Source organism: Pezoporus wallicus, unplaced genomic scaffold (assembly GCF_028554395.1).
Source record: "Pezoporus wallicus isolate ANWC-B61680 ecotype Strahan unplaced genomic scaffold, APGP_CSIRO_Pwel_v1 contig_1876, whole genome shotgun sequence".
NCBI lineage: Eukaryota > Metazoa > Chordata > Aves > Psittaciformes > Psittacidae > Pezoporus > Pezoporus wallicus.
The window spans coordinates 1371930-1392153 of NW_026638337.1; the positions used below are offsets into that span (position 1 = coordinate 1371930).

At 40.0% G+C, this 20224-nt stretch overlaps 1 protein-coding gene across 3 annotated transcripts in view; it reads left to right on the forward strand.

Moving 5' to 3' along the window:
- The first annotated feature begins 234 nt into the window (after positions 1 to 234).
- The window catches only part of FRY (FRY microtubule binding protein), a 230182-nt gene continuing 210192 nt past the window's right edge, over positions 235 to 20224 (forward strand). For 2 of the 3 annotated variants that reach the window (XM_057410413.1, XM_057410416.1), the window contains exon 1: positions 235 to 357. The gene's annotated coding sequence lies outside the window, so the exon portion shown is untranslated. Of the gene's footprint in view, positions 358 to 457; positions 528 to 20224 lie in introns of those variants that run through there. The other variant, XM_057410415.1, reaches the window with a different exon arrangement.

The window sequence follows — 20224 nt, forward strand, 5'->3', positions numbered from 1 at the left end:
CTGTCCCCCCGCCGCACCCTCTCCCCGCAGCGCTGAGGCCTCCTGCCACCCCTTCACCGCAGATCGGCGAGCTCCCGACCGGCCCTGCCGAGGCTGCCCCGCTCTCCAACTACGACTCCCTGGTTCCTCCGTGTCTTCCTGACGGACAGTAGGCAGCCGCACCCAACCCGGCCCACCGCACCCTTCGCCTCCCGGGACGTCCCGGCGGGGAGGAGCCGCCCGCCCCGCTCCGCTCCGCTCCGCTCCGCCCCACGCAGGGAGCTCCGGGCGGAGCAGCACGATTTCGCTGCCGAGCGGGACTACCCGGAGTCGCCTCCGCCTCCCCGCTCCCCCCGCGGCAGCGGCGGCAGGACCCAGGTGAGAGAGGGGCGGTGCCAGGCGCCGCTGACGGAGGGGTCGTCCGGCTGCCGCCGCTCCCGATCGCGAGGGAGGGGTCGGGCGGAGGGAGGCCGGGCTCAACTTGACAGGAGGGAGGGAGGGAGGGAGCGAGCGAAAGACGCGTCGGTGGCTGTGCTCGCCGGGCGCGGGTGAGTGAGTGAGGGAGGGAGGGAGGGAGGGAGGGAGGCAGGCAGGCAGGCAGCGAGCGGGCGGGCGGCGGCTGGCGTGGGGAGGGTAGCGGGTGGCCGAAGCGTGGCGCGTCCCCGGCGGCTGGCGGGCGGCTGGCGGGCGGCTGGAGAGGGGAGGCGGCGCTCGGCCGCGCCCCGGTAACGAGGAGAGGCGGAGACACCGGGCGATCCCCGGCTCCGCTCCGGGGGCTTGCGGCGGCGTCTGTTCCCTCGCGGCCCGGAAGAAAGTTTGGGGGATGCCGATGAGGTGGACGTTGCCCCTGCCATCCGCCGCAGAGCCCGGTCGCCAGCCGGCGGTCTCCGCGCTGCTGCCGCCGCCTTCGCTCAGCGCCCGGTCGCAGACAAAGCCGCCGCCCCACCTGCCGCCCTGGCCCCGTTGCGGGGCCGCCGAGAGGCACCGTGACGGCTGCGCTGCCAGAGACGGGCCTGGGCCGAGACGGGGCCCGCTGAGAGCCGACAAACTTATTTTTAGATGTGCCTCCCATCACAATGCGTTTTAAAATTAGCACAGTTCTTATTTAAGGAGTGGGAAATAAAGTGGTTCTGGAGGCCTCGTGGCGGTTGTGGGGGTTTAAAGCTGTTTTTCCATGAAAAAAAAAAGAATGTAGTTTCAGTGGTACAGGCAACTGTGAGGCAGTTAATATCCACAGGTGCACACAGGATGCTTTTGCTGTATCTTCCTTAAGGTCACCTCTTAAGCACATGAACAACGATACTCATGGCTTTGTCCTCCACAGTGTGTCTTCAGCATGAGGCTCAAGGTCTAATGTGCTGGCACACCTGATTCATGACATTCTTTTTACAGTGACTCGAGCTTTTTTGGGCTGGTGTTTCCTTCCTTTTCTGTCTTGTCACTTCTCTCTGGAACATCTGCAACATGTGGGTGATACAGGTTGAAGGAGTGACAACAAGGTGCAAGGGTCAGTACTGGTTATTATCTTGTAAATTAATCTTTTTGGTTTTTTAGCTACTGTATCAGCTGATACAATATATCATGTGTATATTGTGTTGTCTGTATGAATGGTCATGATTGCTCACAAAGGAGAATTCTGATTTTCATTATAAACCCACTGCAAATGTACAGGAGACTTGTGTAAATGAAAAATGAAAAGTGTATCTCCAATAAGGAAAGGAATTTTAAAAACATCAAATCACAGAGTATTTGAAATCGGAAAGGCCCTCTGGATGTCATCTAGTCCTGCTCCCACGCCCCAGACAAGTCCAGTTGGATAAGGTTTCTCAGACCTTGTCCAGGTGAGTTCTGAGCATCTCTGAGGTTGGAGATGCCACAGTCCCTGTGGTTGTGGTGGTGCCAGTGTCTGCCTGCCTTTGTGGTGTATTTATTTTCTTTTCTTAATCTACTGGCAATTTCCTGTGTTGCAATCTGTGTTTCCTCACGTCCTGCCACTGTGCACCTCGCATCCATCTGTGGGTGACTGTAGTAATGAGCATCTGTAGTTCTAGAAGCTAGTAGAAGCCATGCTAGCATTTTGGACCAAAGGGCTGATTGTTTCATGACACTGCTCTAAGCATGATTGCTAGATTTTGTTCTCATAAATTGTAAAATTATTCATCCCAAGCATTTGCTTAACATTTCCTGTTTACTGGGATGTGGTTAATAGCAGGTTAGCATATTAATTTAAAATGCATAAACTCCTTATGAACATTATTTGTTGTTTTATTTTAAAAATCAAATAAATGCCAGATAATTTACCCATCAATGTTTGTCCACTGGCCTTGTGTGCCTTATCCTAAATTTGGGAGTTTGCTCCCAACTTTTCCTAGAGTCCTTTCTCCATTAACAGTGTCATATAGTCTCTTGGAATGACAAAGAGTCTACTCATTTTAATAGACAGAAAGCTTTTCAGCTTTAATCTTGAAATAGATTTTCCTTGGGAAGGAATGTGCCTCGAACAATACAGTACAACCTGTTATTACTGGGAAGTTGCCTTTGTACTGTACAGGCATTGTTTAATGCTCTGGAGAAGCCTTGGTGGATATTTATGATGCAGTTGATGTGGTAAATGATGTGGGCATCTTTTTTTGTTCAGGAGGGGAAAAAAAAATGCTTAGGCTGCGCAGAATAAAAATCTGCATGTTCTCCATCGTGACACGTGACTGCCAAAAACACTTGTTTCTTAATTTATGTAAATTCTTGGATGGTGCTGATAGCTGATATTTCAAAAGCAGGAGAAGATCTTTGTAATGTGATTCATAGGATGTCACTTTCGGACATGTCTGGGTAGAATTTCAAAACATTAGTATGATGCTGCTTAATAGCAAATGTTTCTGAATAGCTCATGCTTTCCATTAGAGCTATATCAAATAATTTATTAGAAGCCTTTTGAATGGCTGGCTGCACTGAATTTGATGATATTTACAATCATTTGATAAATAATTTATCTTACTTCTCCAGATAGCATCTGCCGTTGTATAATGATGGGAACACCTGACAGTTATGCTTGTATTAATTGTAGTGAACTTCCACTCAGGAAGAAATCAAATGTATGAGGGGGTTGTTGTTGGTTTTTATAATTTTATTTAGTCCTGTAATGCCTATGTGAGTCTTGGATATTCTTGACATGTGTAAACCTTTTCTGCAGGTTCACTGAACTCTAGATTATATATCTGAGATTTTAAATTTTGCCATCACTAATATTCCAGGGCTTTTAAAATTATATTTTCTGTTTCAGAAATGGGCTATGTTTTTCCCAGTCTGTATTAATGTTCTGTTAGCATGTCATTATTGTAAAATAAATAAACTAGTGGTAAAATAAATAAATTAATGACACATTACATTTTCATACGACCAAACTTGTTTTTGTGGGGGGTATAGAGCTTTATTTGGTTTGACAGCATTTGAGACTGATTTGCATAGTTGCTAAAACAGGTTATTTTGGACTGTTAAGATCAAAATCTTGGAAGGGGAGATCATCATAAGTCTGCAAGTAGACCATTGTAGCAGTGATTCTGATATAATGACTGATATAATAAATTTCAGTCTGAATTTGGACAAGAACATGAAACTAGGAATGCACTTGTTAGACTCATGAATGGTTTGCTTATTGTAGTGTGTACAGAAATGCTGTCACTAGCTCTAATGTTATTGTTATAGGACAGAATTTCATAATGCAGCTCATTCTCTTTCAATTTTATGGCCTGGAGGACTGAATGTTGGAACGACTTTGCTAAATTAAACCTGGGGTCTGTGACAATGACTAATGCCAAATGCTTCAGAGGGAATTGTAAGAACAAATTTGAGATAATTTGCATCCCACGCTCAAGGTGAATCCAATGCTTTGTAGTTTGAAATTGGCTTAAAACCCAAATAATGTTTAATAGCTTCTTCAGATGTTATTATGCATAATTATGATAATTTTGGACATATTTGTCTCTGATACAGGTACTCAGTCTAGATCTGTGGCTAATATGGGGGACAGCTAGATTATGCAGGGGGTTTGTTTGCTTGCTTGATGCCAGGCTGTTTACACACTTAGGCCAAATTGACTATTTTCCACCAGATTCAACAATTAGGGCAAACGTGACATTTGGGGAAATAGAGGTGTTCCTGCCCACATATTTATACTTTGAACTGCAGTGGTGACAACAGTCATCTGTGTGTGAAACCTGCCCAGTTGCAGATTCCTGCTCTATTTATGTTGGAGCAAGGTATGGAACAGAAACTTGCTTCTCAGGGAATCCCATTATCACCAGTTTGTAGGATGGTCTGGGATGTGTATCTCTCAGCTTCTCTTGTGAAGACTGTGCCTATGCGTGCCGATGCTTGCTAGTTAGGTCTTTTATTTTGAACTTGGGAAACGTGAAGTTTATGTTCTAAGGGCTGTCCTAGTGAGTGTTTAAGAATTTTATATATAAACAGCATCAACAAACAACAGAGAAGTCTGAAATGACCCTCTAGGCTGATCACATACTTACTTGAGTCTCCTGAGCTGTAGAAGCTTGACATAGAAGCAGAAGGAAAAAAAAAAAGGGTTGTTGCAGTACAGCCTACTTCTGAATATTGCTCAATTCCAGTATCAGTCTCATCTTGAATGTGGGATGCTTATCACCTCACATTTATTCTCAGATTCTCTTTCTGAATCCTATTAGATTCCTGATGTTGATGGTTTCTGGTAAAAATAAGTACTGTGAATATGTATTTATGAGAATTTGTAAATAACACCTGGTAGAATGGTACTAGTCAGTATTATTCAATGAATACCTGTGAACCTAAGCATAGATTTCATTATGGTATTGCTTAGGAATTTCTGCTGTTTTTTTCTGAGCTTTATAGTCTTTGCATGGTGTTCTGAAGGGGGGTTTGAAAGGTTTACAGTTTGCTGGTGAAATTCTGCAGTAGTTTCCATGAGCCCCTGACAGACTTCACGCTACATTTGCAGATTTACGTGTTTGAACTTTGATTGAAATTGCAGACAGTGCTGTTCCAAATCAGTGCTCCTTCAACTTTTGTGAGGTGGATGGCTTTACCTTCCTTTTTTCTAGAAAGAAGTCCATGGCTTGCCTATATACACCAAACTGGCATTGAAAGGGATGCTGTGGCTCTTGCTCCAGGAATACCTCCTCCTAGGCTAGAAATCAGTCATCCTCTGTGCTAATCCCACAGCAGCTGCACCAGTTCAAGTGATTGGCTGCTAATGCTTGTACTGATGTAGCATCCAAACCTGCTTTCCACAGAACACTTCATGTTTGCAACACAACCACTTGTTCTGTTCTCTGCTAGCAGCGTCATTGCTGCAAGCATCCATGGCAGGAGACTGCTATAGATGGCAGTGTCAGGCTGGAGAAGTGGTGGGAGAATTTTTGGTTACTGCAGTCACAGGAGGTGAGAACTAAATTTAAAACTTCAATTTTTGTCCCTGCCAATTGAAGTTTTCTTTCCCAATATAGCCTTAGTAAAAATCATGGCTTTTATCGACTTTCTATTATACTCTCCATGTCAGCCAAGAAATCTCCTTAGATATTTTAGGCAAATGTCTAAAGCATAGTGGTGAAAACGTAGTACACATTTACTCTCATATTTAAGACTCAATTCTTGAACATTTGTACTTAACACTCCCCTTCTCCTCCAGATTCTCTGAAGTGCCTCGTCATATTTTTAAATGAGTGAGAAAGAATGTAATAATACAAATAAGGTTACTGATGCCTATAAATTATTAGCCCATGCTTCATGGTAGAGCATTTTGTTTTTATTGCAGTTATGTAAGAGCACAGATAATTAGAGTACTTTGAAAGGAATTTAATACAAGTGTCAGTCATCATTGTAAATGAGTGATTGTTAGGATGTGGATTTATTTGATTCTTTGCATCATAGTACGTGGTTTGTCTTGGAGCAGAAATTGCAAGGCCCCCCAGATCAGGCCGTGACAGGGTGTACAAACCCGGAGTAGGATTTCATGCCAAAGCACATCTCTGGAGTGAGACTGGAACTTTTCTGTATACTATGCATGGGAGGGAAGGCAAGACATTTAGCAGTGCTATAGGATATTGCTGTCTTATAGAATCATAGAATAGTTAGGGTTGGAAAGGACCTTAAGACCATCTAGTTCCAAACCCACTGCCGTGGGGAGGGACACCTCACACAAGACCGTGTTGCCCAAGGCTCTGTCCAGCCTGGCCTTGAACACTGCCACGGATTTAGGTAGAATTTTTATTTAGGTAGGAGTTGTTTTTCGAAGATAGGCTCTTTGCACAATAGATCACTGAAAAAGAATCTATCTCAGCTTGTGGAAGGCTTTATTTGGCATCAGAACACCTATATTCATTCACTGCAGGACTTTCAGTGTAATCATCATATGTGTACCTGACAAGCTGTATAAAAGCAATACAGTGGAGTTTATTTTTCTAAAAGATGAAATCAGTTTCTACATTATTTTTATTACTTAATATTTTCTTTCAGATGTCCTTACTAAAAATATAATTCTGTGCAAAAGCAAAACAAAATTTGAATATATGCTATTGTTCTTTGGAAAAAAAAATTATGTACTTTTGTACTTATTATAAAGAAAATACAAACTGATGCATCCAGAAAGCAAGCTGGTTTTCTCTAATGGTACAAGCAGGATTACTTGTTGAGAGTGGCAACTTTACTGCTGTTGGGCAAAAGCGTGACTTTAACCTCTGTGCATGTGATGAAATACCATGAATGATCCTGCAGTTACTGTTGGCAGTGAGGGTGAAATGACAGACAAGAGGTAACATACAATTGTTTTTATTGTACTATAGCAGTGTAGACTCTTCTTCAGTGCATAATTCCATACACTGCTGTTTAACAAACATTTTTACACAGAATTCATCAATATTATGGGGTTTTGGTTTGTTTTTTTTGTTTGTTTCCTTCCCCCCCTGTGTGTTTTGGTAAGTTTTGAAATGAGTTAGAAGGAAAGCTGTATGCATTATCTTAATCATAATTTGTTCTGTAATTGTTTAATGGATCCTGGTTAGTCTATTGATACACTTTCAGCTTTGTTATTATTAAATAAACATTTTCAGTACCTTAAAATTCTACATTTTATATACATAGAAACTTGTATGCCATGCTCATTTGAGGTATTTTTAGCAATGCATATTCCGAGATGTTTTAGCTATCCAAAGTTCTATTAGATAATCTTTGTCAGGAGATTTAAAAACAAAATAGCACCATCTGCATCTTTCATATTATATTTGCGTATTGCTTCTGTCTCCTGATTGAATGTGATCATCATTTACAGCAAGCCTGTCCTGTGAAGTCTGATGCTGGTAAAGCTCATTTTTTTACAAATTTTTATCTTACGCTTTATCTCATTATTATGATCAGTGGTTTTAGTACATTGAAGGCATGGTATAGTTTCTCTCTGTATGTGCTCTGCTAATGTGCATTATAATGTGAATCCATACTCCAGCCTTTATCTCATTCAGGGTGTTTAATGGAGCCGTTTGTCAGAAACTTGTTCTTCATTTGGCCATCTGTTTCCCTAAAGCATGCAGCAATTTAACTACCTTTGAGGTCGCTATCCTGTCAAAAATCAGTAATATCTGCCAAGTGGTTGAAAACTGTTGGTAGGGGAAAGGAGAGATGTTCACAGACCTTGTGATCACATAAGCTTCTTAGCTTTAGCAAAGCAGACCTGAAATCTGTATTTTAATTATTCTGCAGCAGTTGGGATTCTGATGCTCTGCTTACAGGGATGCATCTCAAAAAAAGAAAATCGTGTGCATATAAGAAGTTTAAAACATGTTCTGAAACCAGATACTATTTCTTGGACTGCCTAGTGTCAACAGGAGGCTCATAAAAATACTGTTAGGGTTTTTGTTTGCTTTTTTAAATGAAATATCAGACCCACATTTCAAAATGTACTTATTTTTCATAAATTTAAAGTTTTAATGGATAATTTGAAAGCAGTATTAGCTACAATTTATTCAGGCAAGACATCTCTGTGAGTGTGTATCTTAGGGTTTAATATCATGAATGTCTTAGCAAGGGTTTGTACAAGGAGTGCAGAGTCACAAGTGGGATTGGGGCACCTGTTTGAAAGAATAGCTTTAATATATACTGCAACCATAAAGCTCCTGCTCCTCCTATTAAAAATACTTGTGGGGTCACATACTCAAACGCAATGCTTGACTCAGTTTAAGTAGGGATGTTTTTTATATGTTATTTCAGTTTTGGCCTGTCGCAGGGTCATTTGTCTGGAAGTCTTCTTACAGAAGTCATCTTGAAAGTAATCCATACCATGTGAATAGGAAACTGTCCTATAACAAATGGAAATCAATATCCTGTTTCTTTTAATTGCAGAAAGAAGAATAGAAAACTGTTTTCTGTCAATAATAATGAATCACGATTAAACCTTAGAGTACTCAGAAGTATGCTGTTGGTAATAGACATATTGTATGTTCTCAGGAGTTTAGCCTTACTGTATAAACTGTGCAGTATTATTTCTTGCCCAGTCTAACCATGGCAAGCAAATGGGCTATGGCTATTTACAGTAGTCTCATGAGAATACTAGCAGGTACACTTCAGAATAAAAATATTTGGTTTATGTTGTTCTTGCAGTTCATAAGATGCTTACTAATGTGATCTCGGAAGTTAAACATGTATAATTTGTTTCCTCTTTTTTTACACAGACAGTGTCTTGTATACTAGATAAGAACCACTGCTATTGTAAAAGGAAGAGAGAACAGCTACCTATATATTTAGCCCTGCCTGCTGTTTTTTGGGTCAGATTGAATGTTTCTGAAAGGAAAAGGGAATGGTAATGACCCTCAAGGAAGATATGATCCAGCTGGAGCAGCTTCTGAAGTGTAACAAAGAGGAGATGGGAGAGAGCCAGAAGCTGCAGTGGAGGTAAATGCTGGGAGATGGAGAAGCATGGGTCTGGCTCCAGGAAGTCAGTCTTCAGTGACTACTTCTGTACCACTACAGTACAGGACCTGGAGATGATGCTAAGCTGACCTCAGTCTGGAACAGCTCTATCACAGAGGAAAAGACTACTGAGCAGTATGACAGTTAGTGTTTGGTGCTCGAGCTCATGTCTTGTCCATCCTTTTCTTTTCCAGTGTAGACATGGCTCAGAGTAATGGGGAAATAAAATGTTGGTTTTTAGGGAGCTAAAGCTGCACAAGCTTATACAAGTACCAGTTTGGCAGTGGTATTTAGAAGAAGTTCTAAATGATGTATACGACCTTGGAAGAGACTGTGTGGGTATTTTTCTCCCTGGGAAGCAGCTGGAGATCGGAGGGTTGGAAATGACGTTCAGAGGAAAGAACAGTTCCTGCATTGACATAGTTATGGGTTAGATTTGGTTTTAAGCTTTTTAAATAGTATAAACTGGCAACAAACCAGCTCGGGCTCTTCTTGTGCACAATTACATTGCTTAAGTTTCCTATTTTTGTATTTTAATAAAATACAACTTCAGAGACCAAAAGCTGTAGTTTGGGGAGGTTCTTTTCCTCTTCTTCTTTCACTCTCTTTTTTTCTTTTTCTTTTTAATGGTCACACATAAAAAGGGAAGCATAACTGTTCCATCTGAAGTCTGCATTTGGTTTCTGCTGCAGTGCTAATGCAGTTTTCACAAATATGAGGCCAAGAGGAACAGTCAAGAACATGTTACCTCTGACAGATTGAACAGTGTGCAAAGTTCTGTGTAAGTACACATATTTAATATGATGCCACTGGCTTTTTCCCGCTTTCCACTGAATTTTTGAGAGAATTTACAATTTAAATTTATAAACATATGTAAAGAGTTTGGGTTTCTGGTTTGATTTTTTGTGTGTGTGTGTTTGGTTTGTTTTTTAAAAGTGCGTTAATTAAAAAAATGGAAAATACTAAGATTCCCTTAGTTGCTATGGTCAAAATTATTAGTGGAGGGAAAGACATGCTGGGAAGGAAAGGTTGCTGTAGCGGCCTTTTTTAATTGTAAAAATTGTAAAAGTAATTCCTGTGCTGACTTCTTCCTATCACTACTTCTGCCTTGTAAGCATTGCTGTGGGGTTTGTTGTTTTGTTTAGGTTTTTTTCCTAATTCACGTGCTAATACCTAGCTTTGAGGTATATGATATCAGTATGTAAGGTTGTGCTATTCACAAATGAATCTCCATTCTTTGAGCGGTCTGATGATGTTCCCCATCCATTGGGAGGATCCACGGGCTGCCTCCAAGACTCTAGAATTTTTGTGAGTGATGGAAGTCTGATGGTACTTAGGTCCCTGAATCCATCTGAGAAACAGCAGTATTCAAATGATGTCTGAAGCAATTTGTAATGTTATGACTCTGTTTCTCATTTCTGCTACCATTAAAAGATGAAGGAAAGGAGGAAATGGCTGAGCTGTTTTTCTGTCGTTTTCAAAGATTTAAATGTATTGCATAGGTGGTTTGTGTTTTGGTTTTTTTTTCCACTGGAAAATGGGGAAGAATAGACATATCCTTAATATGCCATATAAACCATATTCAAGCATTGCTGTGGCAGGTAGTTCTTGATATACAGTTTGTATATAAACAAATACAATTAGCTGTGGAAATATTACAGTAGCGGTTATAGTAGGTTAAATTATATTTAAGCATTTTCTTTCTCATAAAAACTGTGAAAAACAGTGAAAAAGGTAGTACTTAAACTGCTGCCTGTGATAGAGTACTGTGACACCATGCTGGATGGTTAACACACCATGCTTGCAGATTACTTTGCCTACAGTAAATTACAGAAGATTCTGAATAAATTTGTGTCGTGTGAAATTCAGTGTTGACATATGTTAAGATCTTCTTCAATAAAAGTAATAAAATCCATATACACCATTGAGACATCAAAGTAAATATTTCTCTGTGTTGATGGCATAATAGATAATATAGGCCCTGAAGTTTTTTCCTCACCCTATTGTATGAATTAGTTGTCAGCAAAGACATGAGTATCTCTGTTTACGTACAGCCATTTGCTGTCCAGAAAGAGAGCAGAAATAGAAGCTGGAGACTGGCAACAATGATAAATAGGCTTTGGAAAGCCTTCCATATAAAGCAAGATTGAGAAGATTGGCACTTTTCAACTTTTTCCACTTAGGACTATATGCAGAATACTAGTCTTCATGAGGAAAGGGAACTGTGTGTTCTGTCTACCCTTTTTGACAGAAGAGTGAAGGCTGTGTAATAAAGTCAAAAAAACTCAAATAGGCAAAGAGTTCTTTTTAGATGGTGTATTGTTAGCTTATGTAATTAACAGAAAAAATATCTGAGCAGTGAGAAGATGCTGATATTTCTGCAACAAAAGATTAGATACTTTAATAGATGCATGCACTATATGAATTATTTCAGTATTTTTGAAGTCCTTGCTGCTTTAAATCCCTGTGCTTCAAAACATAAGAAAATTAGATGGAACAACTAAAAAGACACTTCCCTTTCTAGAGTCGTCCACTGACGAATTTCTTGCACCTTCTGTCAAACCATCTGCTGCAGGCTAATAAACAGACAGCATGCTGGATTAGATGAAGCACTTGTATGAGCTATTTTGATAGTTCCCATGTTCCTTTCAGTGGGAACTCTATGATTAATTAAGCTTAGAGTTAAATTTTTGAGGGTGGGGGCACATGAAGTGTTCAGCTTCTGTGCTGTGGGATGCTGTTGACAGAGAGGGGTGATGAACCCACATCACTCCCTTGGAGGCATGCTTCAATGTTTTCTTACAAACCTTCATTTAGCAGAACCTTTCAGTAGCCTCTCTCATGTGCCCATAGGAAGTAATGACTGAATTGAGGGGAGTGCAGAACTGTGCCTGTTTTGTGCTGGAGGGATCTGCATAATTCCAGACATCATACATCATACTGTAGTACAGAGCAGGTATTGGTGCTGGAGCCACTGCCTTGCTAGAAAAATTACTGGCTTCATTTTGGGATGTACCTGAGATCTCTCTCTGAGGAGGCACCACCATCACCTCTTAGAGTTTCTTGCTGTTGTGACTCTGGCCATGATAACACATGAATACTGTTTTCTGCCAGTAGCAAATGCAGATGTTGTGTTTAAAAGTTGTGTTGATTCAGACAATTGTATCAATATATGCCGTTTTGAAGTATTCTTAAGAATACGTATGAGTATTTGTGAGGGATCCAATTTTACTTTGTGGCTTAATTATTATTGCATTTGTCAGGAATAAAAAAGGTTAACAATGCAAGTTGGTCACTGTTCAGTGATTCCTGTGATTCCTGTTGAAGTAGGGAGTTGCTTCTAAGCATCAGAGGTCTAGCATCAACAGCAGTAGGGTGGAAGTGACTGGTGTGTCCCTGTGTGTTACCATCAGAATTATCAGCACTGCTGGTGGCTTTCCAGTCTCTAGACCTGCTCAGTATCAAATCAAAAGCATGTCACTGAACGCTGGTGGGCTGTCCCAAAGGCAGAAGAGCAGTGATGCTAAAGCCACTTTTCCTCCAATACAGTAGCTATGGTTTTGCCTGCTAAACCACTGTCGTAGGCAGTTGGACTGAATCTGTGTTTGCCCATCAAGACTTCTTGCTGTAGTCTTTTACTGAATTACATTCTCTTTCTTATAGGAAGTGATACTCAGTCTGTCATTATATTGGAAGAGTCTGTGCACTATTGCCTACAAAACTTTGGAGCTAATTAGTTTTTTGCACAATCTGATATTCAGCCTGTTGTCTTTGATATACTTAATGAACTTTCCTAGTGCAGTAAGTTGTATGTAGATAGCACACGAACTGACAAAAGAGCTTGGGTATTACTGATAGATGGACCTATTTCAGTCTGTGTTTTCTGTTATGCCATAACTTGAATCACTTCATGTTTTCAGTGTGCTTGCTTTAAATAAACTGACCAACTTAGTTTACATGGCTCTCAATTAGAGAGCTGTAATTAAATATGTGGAAGTTAAAAGTAGATTTGGGGACTTCCTGTGCTTCATGTTACTGGTTTATAATCTCCATTCTGTAACTGAAAAGGCTCTGGTATCTTTGTACTAAATACTTTTATTCTTTTACCTCTGGGGATGTCATTTAAACCCAGAAACTAAAGTTGATAATCATGGGCACTCTGGTGACTAACTGGTGTGCGATATTGTATAATGCAATTCTGCAGGGAGTTCCCTTGATTTTTACACAAAATAGAACTAAATAATCTAAGACTGAGCTGGTCAAATTTATCTTTTTTTTTTCTCTCTCTGCCTCTCTATTTACCAGCTTAGATGCTTTAAAACTATTGGTGTTTCCTGAAGCATGTCCAAATTCCATCAGTATTTGTGAGGACGGTCTTAAGTAGGCTTTCTGTCCCAGGCAGGATCATGTAATGGGTAACTGTAGTTTCACCCATGTGAAACCTATATCTACCTCAGCTGACACCTGGGGACCAGGTTTTGCTGCAGCATCTCAAGCAGCACAAGATGCTTGTTTGTGGGCAATGAAATTAAGCCTTGACTACCATATGAGATGCTGTAAGTGTGTCTCCGCATCTCAGAGCTACAAAGGCCTATTAATTTCTGAAATAAGTCCTCAGAAATATCATGAGGAAAAAACTATTAACATCAGAAATTTTATGGCATTAGATGCTTTTAATGAGACTAGGAACATCATTAAATTAACTTTTAAGATACAGGCTGCTATACTGTCTTTCTTGTGAATTTGTGTCCTCATTGCTGACGGATGGAGCAATCACACTCAACATCACTGAGCACATTAAGCTTTAGTAGTAATTTGGGCTGGATTCAGTCTACCATTACAGGTAATCTTTTAGCTTAAAAACACCTTAAAATTTGGAGTGTAGACATATCTGTCTTTGAATAGATAGCATTACTATTTTTGTTTGAACTATTTTATATTGATTTAACTTCCATTTAATCTTAGCAGTCAGAACCAGAAGGTACTGCAGCCAGAAACCGTCTGGCCTTTTCTTTTTGGTTTTCAATGTAAAAAACTCAAAACCTGTTTGTATGTTTAATGTACATAGGGCAGATTGTGGTGTGACAGAAAGGTGGGTGCATTGTTAATCTAAACTTTTCTTATAAAGATGGAAAATAAATCCACTGTTGCTTGCTTTATTTGACCTCACACTTTTTGAGTATCAGCTATGAAATATTGCACTGCAGTTTCAACAGAAGAATGCCAATAGTGAGTCTTTATCATGCTACATAGGATTCAGAAAGCCCTATGGATTTTGTTGCTGGTCAGATGGAAAAATGCATTAGACAGGAAAATAACCCTTTCCAGCATAGTCTTGTTTCATCATAAGAGTTTGACCGCTTAAGCAAAGAGATCGTTGAGACTTAGCTGGTGGTGAAAGTTAACAAACATAACATTTTTTACATAAGAATTTCAAAATGCTCAAGTCTGTTCATGGAAAAAATTTCAAGTAGCAGCTTATTTTATGTGCTGTTATTTTAAATAAACATTTTATTCTCTAAAGAAGTATTTTCCGCATTTTTAATTAACCTAATTTAAGTTTTATGACAAGGCTTAAAAGTAAGATCTCATTTTTAGGATGCTGATAGTTTTCAGTATTTCCAGCAGAAATTTATTAGTATTATCAGTTCCTGTGGTTATGCTTTAATAAAAAATTCCTGCTTATTTGCTTGAATAATTACCATTATAATTTAATTAGGAAGTATAATTTGTGTAGGTAGGTTTATACTGTTCTCCTTTTGGATCAAAGTTAGAATGGGAATCTAGACAATTGCAAGCTCAAGCTTTGAAATCTTATTGTCTTAATTTTATGCCATAAAAAGTCAATTAATGCAAGATGTATTTTGGTCATGTCCTATTTGCGAAGTTGTTCATAGCTTGTATTTAGGAAAGTGACTGAAGTCTGAGGAAGAATCATAGAATCATAGACAGGTTTGGGTTGGAAGGGACCTTAAAGATCATCTCATTCTCATGCCCTGCCGTGGGCAGGGATACCTTCCACTAGACCTGGTTCCTCAAAGCCCCATCCAACCTGGTCTTCAGGGGCTAGGGCACTGACCTTCAGGAATGAGGCATCTAAACCTTCTCTGGGCAACCTGTTCCAGTGTCTCACCACCCTCACAGTAAAGAATTTCTTCCTAGTTTCTAATCTGAATCTGCCCTCTTTCTGTTTAAAACCATAACCCCTTGTCCTGTCACTACATTCCCTTGTAAAAAGTCCCTCTCCAGCTTTCTTGTAGGCCCTCTTTAGGTATTGGAAGGCTGCTCTAAGGTCTTCGCAGAGCCTTCTCTAAGTTGAACAAGCCCAGCTCTCAGCCTGTCTTCATAGGAGAGGATCTCTGTCTTCTGATAATTTTTGTGGCCCTCCTCTGGACTTGCTCCAACAGGTCAGTGTCCTTCTCCAGCAAGTCCAGAGGGTCCCAGAGATGAAAAAAAACCCTTTCCCCTCTGTGTAGTATCCATTGGTATCAAATGTCAAGAACAGATCTGAACGTGTGTGCTGCCCATCTTGTTCATGTAAAGAGGACAGCATGCACCCAAGTGCTAGTTTAGTTCTATTGATAAACTTCCAGTGGTGTTTCTACAGACATGTCATGGGAGACATTCTCATGTTAGTATATGATGCTTTTTCTCCTCTGATACTACTTTTGAAGCCTCTCTGATGAACACTGCAACAGCTGCAAGGTGTTGGGGTTCATGTAGGAGCTTCTAGAACAGGCTGCAGTACCCCCCTGTTCCATGGTTACCTGTGTGCAATGTTTGCAAGGTGAGCTTGGTTTGCTCTGAGACCATCTCTTCAAACCATCGTAGTCACAACAAAGGACCATAGGTTTGGTTTTTTTGTCCTTGCTGAAATAATTTCAAATTGTACTGCAATCTAAGAGTACTACACTTCACTGGGATTGTAAGCTATGTTTCTGCATAGCACAAATTGCGTGGCTTATACATGAGGTGTAAGAGTTGGCTCCTGAGGTCATTTGGTGTATGTGCTGTCTAGCATGTTAATGCAGATAATATGCTCCTCCGCGAGTTCTGAGGAGACCACTGAAAATTAGTGACTTAGCCAGAGTCTGAGCAGGAGCAAAGAAGCTGAAGAAGGAGTTGCAGTGGGTTCCAGTGAGCTGAATTCTAAGTGTAATCCTAGTGCCCTCTGCTGCTGGTGGCACAGCTTCTGCTGTCCGAGAGAAGTGCAGATGTACCGAAGGCTGGTAGTGTGGAGAATTATGGTTAGCTGTGTGTATTGTGTGTGCATCCCTGGGGCTGACAAAATACACTATGGAGGTGTGGTGACCTTGTCACTGATGGGTGGGAAAAGGTATTTTGAAAACTGCAGCTACATGCACTTTTCTGTGTTATTTGAGGCTGCATTGGTTTTAGGCAGGACATTAACATCATCTCTTACTGGGAGCTTAATGTTTTCCTGTGTTAGAGCCTGGTTGTCAGGGAGCAGCAGGTGCTCTGCAAGGGAGACTTCAGGCAGCACAGGGTGACATACAACCTGAACAGGAAGAGTGGAGCAGTGTGGTGACAGTATCCAGGGACAGCTAACAGCCACATTTGCCAGACAGGTCTGTAGTCATGAAGCAAGTCCAAGGACAAGTCAGCTGGTGAGGGCCTGTGGCCCGGTACAGGCATAGCGGGAGCATGGCTCCATGGCGCCGACCAAGGGCAAGACTGAGCATCAGTGTAGCTCCCAAACAAAAGAGGGAAACCCTGAACAAGGCATTTCATAGCTCTTTCCCGCACAACTTGTCTCACAGCTCTCTGGCAGAACTGTAGCGGAGCCAGCCTTAAGCACAGCCAGCTAAACCCTGAGGAAGGGGTGAAGAGGTAGTGCACAGGGCCTTGATGCTGAATGTTTAGTATCATCTCTGTCTGGAGGAGGTTGCTTCAGTCAGCTGCGCTTTCTTCTCTTGTGTTCTTGGAATATTCGTTGACAACTGTCAGGCTGTGAAAATATTAATAAACTTCTGATCCAACTTGCTTTACAGTTTGCCCTATTATCTTTATGTGTATCGAGTTGGGTGGGAAGAAGATGGCTCCTTCTTCCTTCACTTTGGAGGAAATAGCAGCACAAGGAAACCGCTGTGATCTCCTCAGCTCTGTCACAAGGTGACTGACATCTGCTCAGTACCAGGCTGATAATTTCATCTTTCAAGAGGCAGGAAGAATCCACTTATAATTATACCAGACCTGAAAGGAACTCACCAAGGCTTGTAGATCTATGAAGGACAGTGGACAGTCAAGCATAAACCACTAACAATGTTTCTCTCTAGGTAACATCCATCCTACTGCAAGACTGAAATGTTTTGTGGTATGATAGCTCCTTCAGAAAAGGGATTTCTGCCTTGGTTTTCATTTTAACTCTGGTGAAGATGATAGTTAAAGTTTAAGGGAAGTATCACAGAGTAGATAATTTTAACAAAGAACAATGAGAGAACAATATTAAGTACTTACTGGGAAGAACCATGAGCTCTCTGTGTATATTGCTAGTAATACTATAGTCAGATTTTTACATATTAAGAAATTGCTGCCAGGATAATAATGATATGATCAAAAGCGCAACTTGAACCAATGCTCCCTGGAGACCGCAGCAGAGATACCACACGTGTTACACTTTTCGATGAATGAGATACATAGACAATTCTCACAAACCAGAGGGGAAAGGAAATACTGTGTGTTGGAACAGCAAAAGGAAGGCAAGAATTAATGGGATCAAGAGTTTTGGAGAAACACAGGAAAAAGGGGTGAAGAAAAAATGAATTAAACACAAGAGAGAAATCTGAAAGAAGAAACTCACTGTAAAGGACAAAGACTTGGGTCTTTTTCTGTAGAAAAAATGCATTTATTGTAGGAAGATGAAAAACGGTTTAACAGTGCTGGAAAACAAGGGGAAAGAAAACTTTGAAATATAAATTGTATATTCTGTAAATTGCATAGTATCAAGAAGACTATCAGATATAAAGACATTTTTTAATTAAGATACTTGTTAATATTTGTATTTAATGAATTAAGTGATTTAGTTCTAAAGCTTAATAGTAATTTTAAAATTTATGGGGTTTGGAAAGTGGACCATTTCCCAGTTGTATAAGACAGGTATTGCATTCAGACATTAAATTCCATTCTAATTTTGCTGGCGGTAATTCAAAGCTATATATTTATACTTAGCAGTAAAAGAGGAACTAGCTAATTCTTAGAAAAGTTACCATCTCAATATTGCTAAGCAAGTGAAAGTTTATTGATCTGGTGGAAACTGTCTATGGTTCATGCTGTAAAAAGAGAGGCGTGCATGTTCATGGTGTAATAGATAGAATATCAAGTAATCCAACAGCAAATCTAATATTAGTTTACAGATTCACTGATTAAGGCTAGGAAGTGAAGAATAGTGTTGCCATGGTGAAGTCTATATGATAAAACACAAGAAGAACAAGCTAGTGAATAATTGATACATGTCTAAGATTAGAAACAATCATTTACAGTGTGCTCTTTGATATTCATGCATGATTTTTATTTTAAAAAAACCTCAGAGGATAACATTAGCATAGACTGAGACAGGTTTTTTGCATAAACTTTTAAGCAAAGTACCCATGGCTTTTGTGTGCAAGAACAAACAAGCAATCCTAAATGTCCTAGGGCATCTGGAATTAAGGAATAATACTTACAAGCGTCCTGATAAGCTTAAAGGCAGGCTTTTTCAAAACGGGTAAAAATCTGACTGTTGTTGCAAAGGTATCTCTGAGTAAAGTGTGGAAAGCTATTTTCTGGGATAAACATTGTAGATTTGCTGCAGCAAAGAACTGCAGGCATTATGCCTTTATAGTTTTGCTTAATAAATGTGTCATTTTTATAAATGAATAATGGAAATCAGTGACCATACAGAATAGTTATAAATACAGTCCAGCTGCCCTGTGGCAAACTTTACTTGTCATAAATTCCTTTTTAGCAATCCCAGTAGCAAGAGCTATTTTTCATTGTTAATTAGCCCCATTAAAATAAATTAAATAGATGCGGTTGGCTTGCATACAACAATCCTGAGGTTGCTGTATTGTTTTTTCTGCTTACAAGCTGAATAAAATTATTTAGGGGGAAAAAAGACTGATATGAAGTAATCTCTGTATAAATACTGTGGGCTTAATTATTGTGAAAAACAAACAAACAAACAAACACTCTTTTAATGCTTTAAGTGTGCAAACCATCTTGTATAAATGCCCCATTAAAGCAAACGTGTCTTCATGTTCTCTAGGGTAAGTTAAATTATAACCAAGTTATGACTATATTAGAACTTTAAAAAGGCCGAATCAGAACAAATCAAAACCAATTCAATAGTTACTGTGAAATAGTGATGGCAAATATCAAGGGTTGGAATTGAGAGATGCTGTAAAGTAGGATGGCAAATATCAGCATCAGGATCAGTTGTAGTTAATTTACTGCCTAGGGTAAGTAGGGAGCAGTATACAGTGCATAACAAAAAGTTCAGATCTGTATTACATGATGAGGCACTTGATTTCCTTCATTAACTTATAAAGCTGAACAGGCTTCCTGTGTATTTTTCTGCATCAAAGTAGGCAATCAGCCACTAATGATTATAAATGGGTCAAGACGTGCAAGCTGAGAGGAAAAGGAAAGGGGTTATCTTTCTTAAGCATAGCAGGGCTATAGGATCATAGGGGTGCTAGATACATATAAAAGCAATCAGCATTTTTGTCAGCTGGTTTGTAGTATGCCTAAATATTCCTGTTTCCATAGATAGACATATTTAAAGATTGTGGTTTCAGACTTATTTTTGTTCTGTCTGAGAACTGAATCAAACGTAAAGCTTGCATTGGTGTTTTATAAATTGATGGTTTTATACAGACCGACCATGGTCTCTGTGTAAGAAACTGTATTCAAAACCTGTATGTTTTTCATACTTGTATTATATGCATAGTGCTTTAACAAGTGGGTTCGTATCAAGCAGGAATGAGGCTTTGTGTTGTGTCTGAAGCAACAGTCCATGTGTATGTAATAGTAATACTTTGTGGAGTCCTCTTCAAAAAGACCTGTATGTAGTTGGTTGTTGGAGTACTTGTGTTTCTTCCTGCATTTTTTAGTGGGTGTAACATTAGGCATTAGAAAACAGCTTTATTAGTTGCAAAAAAGGGTGATAGGGTTTTCCAGTACATTAAAGTTCTCAGATATAAATGTCATTGGGGAATGTGAAATTTATAAATGTATCATTGTGAAAAGACTTGTGATGTTCATTTTTGAGAGAGGGGGTTCTAGCTGGGCAGTTAAAACA